Here is an 8,469-nt window from a genome sequence, read left to right as displayed (position 1 = left end):
TGATCCTTAGGTCTATCAACTAGATCTCAAACATCATTCCTAGTAAATTGGTTAAGTTCTTCAGACATGGCCAAAAGCCAAAATTCATTATCACAAGCCTCATTGATATTCTTTGGTTCTAATTTAGATATGAAAGCAACATTTGCAATATATTTTTCTAACTGCCTTCTAGTTTGGACACCACTCTTTATTTCACCAATAACTTGTTCATGTGGATGATTAGGAACTTCTTTCCAAACCGGTTGAAGAGGAATATTTTCTTGAGAAGTACTCTCTATCAAGGGTTCTTCTTGAAGTATTGCTTCTTCTTCTTTGCTTAGAGGAATAACCTGCTCACAATTCTCATCAAATACAACATGTAGAGATTCTTCAATACAAGATGTTCTTTTATTAAAAATACGATATACTTTACTTCTAGAAGAATATCCAAGAAATATTGATTCATCTGATTTTGAATCAAACTTATCAAGATTATCTTTGGTATTTAACAAGAAACATTTACTACCAAAAATTTTGAAATATGAGATCTTTGGTATACGATCATAATACAATTCAAAACATGTTTTATGTAAAATTGGTCGAATAAGAACACGATTTAAGACATAACATGCTGTATTAATTGCTTCAGCCCAAAAATATTTTGGTAAATTTTTATCTTGAAGCATGGTTCTAGCACATTCTTGCAAAGTTCTATTCTTTCTTTCAACAACTCCATTTTGTGGAGCCGCTCTAGGAAAAGCAAAGTTGTGAGAGATACCATGTAAATCACAAAACTTTAGAAAAGATTCATTTTCAAATTCACCACCATGATCACTACGAATTTTAATAATAGATGTAGATTTTTCATTTGTAATTCTTCTACAAAGTTTAGAAAATTCTGAAAAAGCATCATTTTTGCTTTTTAGAAAAATCACCCATGTAAACCGAGAATAATCATCTACTATAACAAAAGCATACTTGCTACCATTCAAACTTTGAATTCTAGATGGTCCAAATAGATCTAAATGTAAAAGTTCAAGAGGACGTTTTGTTGAAACTATATCTTTTGCTTTAAAAGAACTCTTGATTTGTTTACCCCTTTGACAAACATCACATAAGTGATCCTTTTTATATGGTATTCTAGGTAGGCCTCTTACAAGATCATTCTTGGATAATTTTGAAATAATTTTAAAGTTAACATGTCCAAGTCTCTTATGCCATAACCATTGAATTTCATTTGAAACAATAAGACATTTTTCATTAAAAGAGGGTAATTCATCTAGATATAGTTCATACACATTGTTTCTTCTTTTACCTTTAAAAATGATCTTTTTAGATTGAAAATCAGAAATTAAGCATAAATCATTTTCAAAAGAAACATGAAAACCTTTATCACATAATTGACTAATAGATATTAAATTATGCTTTAAACCATCCACTAAAAGAACATTTTCTATCAAGGGAAATTTTAGATTACCAATATTACCTACCTATCACTTTTCCCTTGTTATTGTCACCAAAGGTGACGGTTCTTCCATCCTTATTTTGGAGGGTGGAAAATAACTCCGGCCTTCCAGTCATATGTTTGGAACAACTGCTGTCCAATATCCATTTGCTCCTTATGTTGTGTACCTACAACAAAATCAGAAAACAGAGCATTTGACCCCTTTCTATTTTTGGGTCCATGAGAGTTAGTCTTAGGAACCAATATCCATTTGGATTTTGGTTTCCTTTGATAATAAATATTCTTTCTATAAAAGGATTTAGAATAAACATTTCTAGAATAATCATTTCTAGATGCATTTCTATTAGAACTAGAAAGTTTAGTTTTATGAACAAAAGGTTGAGAATAATGTCTTTGATTTTTCACCACATAGTTTGGTCTATTTTGAGTATCAAAAAAGCTATATCCCAATCCGGTTTTATTAACCGAGCATCTTTGAGAACCAAGAAGTTTTTCTAGATTCTCTTGACCATTTGTGAATTTGGTCACTATAGAAAGAAGATCATTTGACTTTTCTTTAAGACTAGATATTTTCTTTTGTAAGAGATTGGTTCTAACTCCAATTTCTTTTATCTCAATTGCTTGGCAAGAGTTTTCCTTCTTGAGATCTTCTATTTCTTGAAGTAACACTTTATTTTGAGAGTCAAGAGTTAAATTTTCAGTTTTTAACTCTTTATTTTTAGAACTAAGACTCTTAAATTTAGCATATAAATCATTAAATGCTTCAAATAACTCATCATAGTCAAATTGACTTACCGAATCTTCTTGTGCTACAAAACACATGTTGGCGACTTCTTCATTTGATTCTTCATCGGAAGAGGAGTCACTATCATCCCAACAGGCTTGAAATGCCTTTTTCTTCTTGAATTGGTCCTTGGGCTTGAATTTGAGAAGAGGACAATCTTTCTTGATATGTCCTGCCTTTTTGCAGTTAAAGCACTTTACTTCATTGGGAATGAAAGAATCTGCTTTCTTTGCCTTTCTTTGAAATCTTTCCTTTTTGATGAATCTTCTGAATTGCCTTGTGATGAGGACAATATCTTAATCTTTTTCAGAACTTTCTGAGTCAGAAGTAGCCTTAAAAGCAAGAGATTTCTTTTTAGGCTCTTCTTCTTGTCTGTCTTGAAGTTGGACCTCATATGCCATTAGGTTACCAACTAAGTCTTCAAGAGTGAGAGTATTGAGATCATTTGCTTCTTCAATAGCAGTGGTTTTTCTCTCCCATTCAGGAGTTAAACACCTTAGAATCTTTCTGACTAAATCCACTTGTGAATATTCTTTTCCAAGGGATTTCAAAGTGTTAGTTATATCGGTCATTCTAGTTACCATGTCCGATATAGATTCATTTTGCTTCATTTTGAACAATTCAAATTTATGAACTAAAGAAGCAATTTTAGATTCCTTTACCTTTGACGTACCTTCGTGTGTTACAAGAAGAGTATGCCAGATTTTATTAGCTGTAGAGCATTGAGAGATGCGATTGAACTCTACCTTGTCAACGCCACAATATAAGGCATTCATTGCCTTGGCATTAAGTGAAGCAGTCTTCTTTTCATCATCGGTCCATCAGCTGAAATCAGTTGATGGAGTTTGGTACTTTTCTGAAACAACTCTCCAGATATCGAGATCCATGGATTGCAGAAATATTGTCATTCTTACTTTCCAGTATCCATACTTTGTTCCATCGAAGAGAGGAGGATGAACAGAGGAGCTTCCTTCTTTGTGTTGAGATGTTGTAGTTGCCATGCTAGATGATGGTCAAATCAAAGTAATAGCAAACCTTGCTCTGATACCAAATGAAAGTGCACTAGGATCGAGCCAACGAGTACTAGAGGGGGGGGTGAATAGTGCTTTTAAAAATTTCTGCGGAATATTGAATGATTTTGCAAATCTCAAAGCAAACACACAAAGAACACAAGATTTTATCCTGGTTCGGTCAAACCCGACCTACATCCAGTCCCCAAGCAAAACCCGCTTGAGATTTTCCACTATCAACCTTGTAAACTACAAGATCACACAGACCATAACTGGTCCCACTTTCAGTAACAATCCTACTGAAAGCAAACAACTCCTTTACACCAAGGAGTCCTTCTTTTTACACAAAAGAAATAACAACTTACAATACAACCTATGAGCCTTCCTTTTGAATGCAAATGAGATACAATTGGTTTTTGAGGTTGTTGAAACACTCTACTCACGAATTCACTATCTCTCAAAGTGATTTGAGTGAAAAACTGAAGTGAAAATATCACGTGAGTGAGAAAACAAATACTTGAATGAATAGGAGTGAAAAGCAAGAAGTAATTCAATATAATTCTATTGAATTTGATGATTTTGAGTGTAGAATGCACTCATATTTATAGTTAAAAGATTCCATACGTTGAGAATATGAAAGGGTGTCAAAACTGTCCATTTTGAACGATCAAAACGTTTGAAAAATGAAAAGACACGCCTTTTTTGAAGTTTCAGGAAAACGGCAAAATTAGTCGACTGAAACATCAGTGAGTCGACTAATAGTTAGTTATTAGTAGACTGACAATTATCGTCGGTCGACTGATCTGTTAATTGAGCCGTTTAAAAATTTGAACTTTTGAAACTTAGTCGACTTGAGAAAAGTTAGTCGACTGATAATATCATCAGTAGACTGAAAAACCTTTTAGTCGACTGCTGCTAAAAACTTCTAAAAAAACAAACATTATGTTCAGTCGACTGATAAAAAGCATTAGTCGACTGCTGCTAAATTTTTCAGAAAACACATGTTCTGTTCAGTCGAGTGATAAAACCATTAGTCGACTGCTGCTAATTTTCCTGAAAACAGACATTTTGTCCAGTCGACTAATTTGACAAGAATGACTTTTTAGAAAATATGGCGCGAATAGATTAGTCGACTGATAAGTCTATTGGTCGACTAATAAACATGAAAATTTAAGAAAAGAGTTTTCTAAAAAGATTTTCAAAAGAGTTTCTTTTAGAAAAGTTTTTCTAAAGACTTTTAAGGTGAAATGCAACCTAAATATGCACTCTAAGTAAGGCTCTTACAAGAATCTAAGACTTTTAATGAATTAAACATTTGCACACTAGTCTTCAAGGATTCTTCACCGAATTCTTCAATTTCTTCATAGCCTTAGCTGAAATGCAGTTGATTCTACTTGCTCATCATCAAAACCTTGTACTTGAAGTATCATGTATGACTTCATTGTCGTAACAAAGATGAGCTGTCGATCTTAGCACAAGATCATTGACTCAGAATCTTCTCTCAACAACTGATTTGGCGTAGTGCCGAGCTATCCTCCGATGATAGGCTTGAGCATGTTCTGTTGCCTTGAGCCTTTTCTCATCTAACAGATTAAGTTTTACCAACCTCTGCTGCGGATACTGATCAAGCGGAAGTTCGATGAGCGATGCAAATTTGAGTGCGGGCTTCTGAACGTGGAGAGGTAACACTACCTCGGTCCCGTAGACAAGCTCTGAAGGAGTAGCGTTGGTTGGGGTCCGAATGGTGGTTCGGTATGCCCAAAGTGCGTCATGCATCTTCTCATGCCAATCGCAGCCTGTTTCCACAGTTCTTTCTAGAACGCGGATTAAAATCTTGTTGGTGGCTTCTGCCTGGCCATTTCCTTGAGGATAATAGGGGGCTGAGAAGTGATGATAAATCCTAAACTTCGAGCAGAAGGTCTTCATCCTCTCATTCTTGAAATGGCTGCCATTGTCTGACATAATATCATGTGGGACGCCAAAGCGACAAAGAAGATTCTTATGAATAAACGAAACCACATGCCGGCCTTCTACTGTCCACAGAGTTACAACTTCAACCCATTTGGTGAAGTATTCTGTAGCTGCTAGGAAATATCGGTGGCCATTAGAAGCTGAAGGAGTGATTGGGCCGACCACGTCGAAGGCCCACATCGAAAAGGGCCAAGAAGAGACTACGGACTGCAAGTATGCGGCTGGCGCATGAATGAAAGGTGCGTGCATTTGACATTTGACGCACTTCCTTACAAATTGATGGCAATTCTGCTGCATGGTCTTCCAATAATACCCTGCTCGGATAATTTGCTTGACGAGTGTTTGGTAGCCGACGTGACCACCACAAATTCCCTCGTGTGCCTCTCAGACAACTTCCATGGCTTCATCCTTCTCTAAGCATCTGGCGTACTCAGAATTGAACCCATGATGGTAGAGAGTATTGGCGAGGATGAAATAACGTACCAACATACGTTGGATTGCATGCTGCTACTTTCTTGGCATTTTCGATGGAAATTCACCGGTTTCGATGAAGTTTTTAATGTCTTGGTACCAAGGCTTCTCTTTCTGAGTGGCTTGGTTTACTTGCTCAACTGGAATGTAAGCAGGTTGATTAAGTCTGTCAATCTCAAAGGAACGACAGGATTCACTGTCTTTAAAAGACAAAATGGAACCCAGACAGGCTAGGCCATCCGCTATGTGGTTGTATTCCCTCTTGACATGGTTGAGCTGAAATTCTTCAAAGTTGCCCATGAGAGCTAAGGCGATCTTCTGATAGGGAATCAACTTTGGATCCTTGACTTTCCATTCAGCATTAACTTGGCTAACAACAAGCAATGAGTCACTAAAGGCATGTACTCTTTTGATATTGAAGTCTTGCAAAATCTTAAGGCCTTGTATTAGAGCTTCATACTCAACCATGTTGTGAGTACATTGGAAGTTGAGAGGGAATAAGGGAGCATCTCATTTTCGGGAGTGATCAACAAGATCCCAATCCCTATACCAGACATGTTCCTGGCTTCGTCAAAGAATATAGTCCAAACTGGGGATTTCTAGATACTGCAGATGCGATCATCAAGAAAATCATCTTCTGTTTTGATTTTCTCTGTCAACGGAAAATCTGTCAACTGATCTGCGATGGACTGACCCTTGACTGACTTCTGAGAAACATACTCCAAGTCATACTGCATCAGGAGGACTTGTCATTTTGCAATCCGTCCAGTGAGGAAAGGATGCTCAAGGATGTACTTGAGAGGATTAAGTCTTGACAAAATTTTGATTTCTGATGCTAACAAATAATGTCTAAGCTTTTGACATATCCATACTAAGGCTAGACATGTCTTCTCCATCTGAGAGTATCTTTTCTCATAATCAACGAAAGTCTTGCTGATGTAGTAGAAGGCATGCTTTATCCGGCTGCCTTCCTCGTACTGCGCAAGAAATCCGCCACAAGCATTATGGTTGACAAAAATATACAAAAGGAGTGGCTTCTCCAGTTCTAGTGGTTTCAGAACAGGCGGATTGAGAAGATACTGCTTGATGCGCTCAAATGAGAGCTGACATTCTGGTCCCTATTCAAACTTCACTTCTTTTCTCAACAAGTGATTGAAGGGTTCGCATCTCATGGCCAAATTTGAGATGAAGCGACAAATTGACTGAATGCGACCTTGAAGGCTTCGCAGTTCTTTGAGATTAGTGGGAGGCGGCATATCAATGATCGCCTTTGCCTTGGCAAGATCCACTTCTATGCCTTTCTTGCTGATCATATAGCCAAGTAGTTTGCATGATTCTACTTCGAAGACGCACTTCTGTGGATTGAGTCTCAACTTGTAGAGAATAAGTATTTCAAAGACTTGGCCGAGAGCATCAAGATGATCCTCTTCTTCTTTGGATTTGACCAGGATGTCATCCACATAAGCATCCATGTTCTTGTGCATCTAATCGTGGAAAATAACTGTCATTGCTCTCTGATAGGTTGCCCCAGCATTCTTGAGCCCAAAGGGCATGACTGTATAGCAAAAAGTACCCCAAGGCGTGGTAAAGGAAGTTTGGGATTGGTCACGAGCGGCCAATTTGATCTGATTGTAGCCTGAGTATCCATCCATAAAGGAAAACATGGCATGGCCTGCCGTGCTATCGATCAAAAGATCGATGTTGGGGAGTGGATAATCATCTTTTGGGGTGGCCCTGTTGAGATCCCTGAAATCAATACAGATCCGAACCTTGCCATTCTTTTTGGGAACCGCCACGATGTTCGCCAGCCAATCTGGATACTCAATAGTTCGGATGAATCTTGCTTTTAACAACTCTTCAAGTCCTTCTTTGACTTGCGGTGCCACTCGGGGATCCATTTTTCTTAATTTTTGCTTGATTGGTTTGCAATCCGGCTTCAGCACAAGACGATGCTCAACCAACTTGGGATCTAAGCCTGGCATATCTTCATAAGTCCACGCAAAGACTTCCTGATGCTGTTTGAGGAAGTGGATGAGCCTTTCCTTATCATTTGAACTTAAGCTGGAACCAATTTTGAGTATTTTCGGGTCATCTTCTGAACCGATGTTGATATCTTCTATTGGATCCTGAACCAACGACGATGGTTCATCCTGCTTCTGAATGCTGGCAAATTCTGGAAAATCCTAAATCGCTGAATCAAACTCTGCTAATTCTTCGATCTGCGTTGTTACCTTGCTGATTTTCGCCCCTGCCTTTGTCTTGTAGATTCTGGCCAGTTTGGATTTATTTTGAAAAAGGTTGGTACTGATAATGAGTTTTTTGAGCGATTTAGGAGCCATAATGTCGGCAATCCTGAAAGCGCAAAGAAGGTTTTTGAGAAAGGATAAAAGTTTTTTAAAGTAGCCTTTTGTACAGTAATAAAGAATGACAATCATAGCAAAGGATATAAACACAGAATTTGTGTCACCAAGACGAATAGGGTAAACAAAATTTTCATTGATTAAGTAATTTTGATATTTACAGATGATTGTTTGGAGGAAAGAAAGAAACTGGGGCGGATCTTTGCCCTTCACAAGATGACATTGAAAAAGAAAAGAGAAAAGCAGAAAACACTGGCATTGTCTTCCTCACTGGGCTCCTTTGACGAAGGTGGTCTTCCTGCTGGACGACTGACCGGTGAATCCCAAGCCTGCATTATCAATATGTCGAGCGAGGACAATCGGTTCCAGAATGCCATCTTCATTTCTGCCCAGGCCCCTAAATGTCTGATAATCGTGCTTCATCAGAAG

This window comes from Nuphar pumila, chromosome 9 (assembly GCF_984573655.1).
Source record: "Nuphar pumila chromosome 9, dmNupPumi1.hap1.1, whole genome shotgun sequence".
Lineage (NCBI taxonomy): Eukaryota > Viridiplantae > Streptophyta > Magnoliopsida > Nymphaeales > Nymphaeaceae > Nuphar > Nuphar pumila.
Note: the sequence above shows the minus strand (reverse complement) of the source record.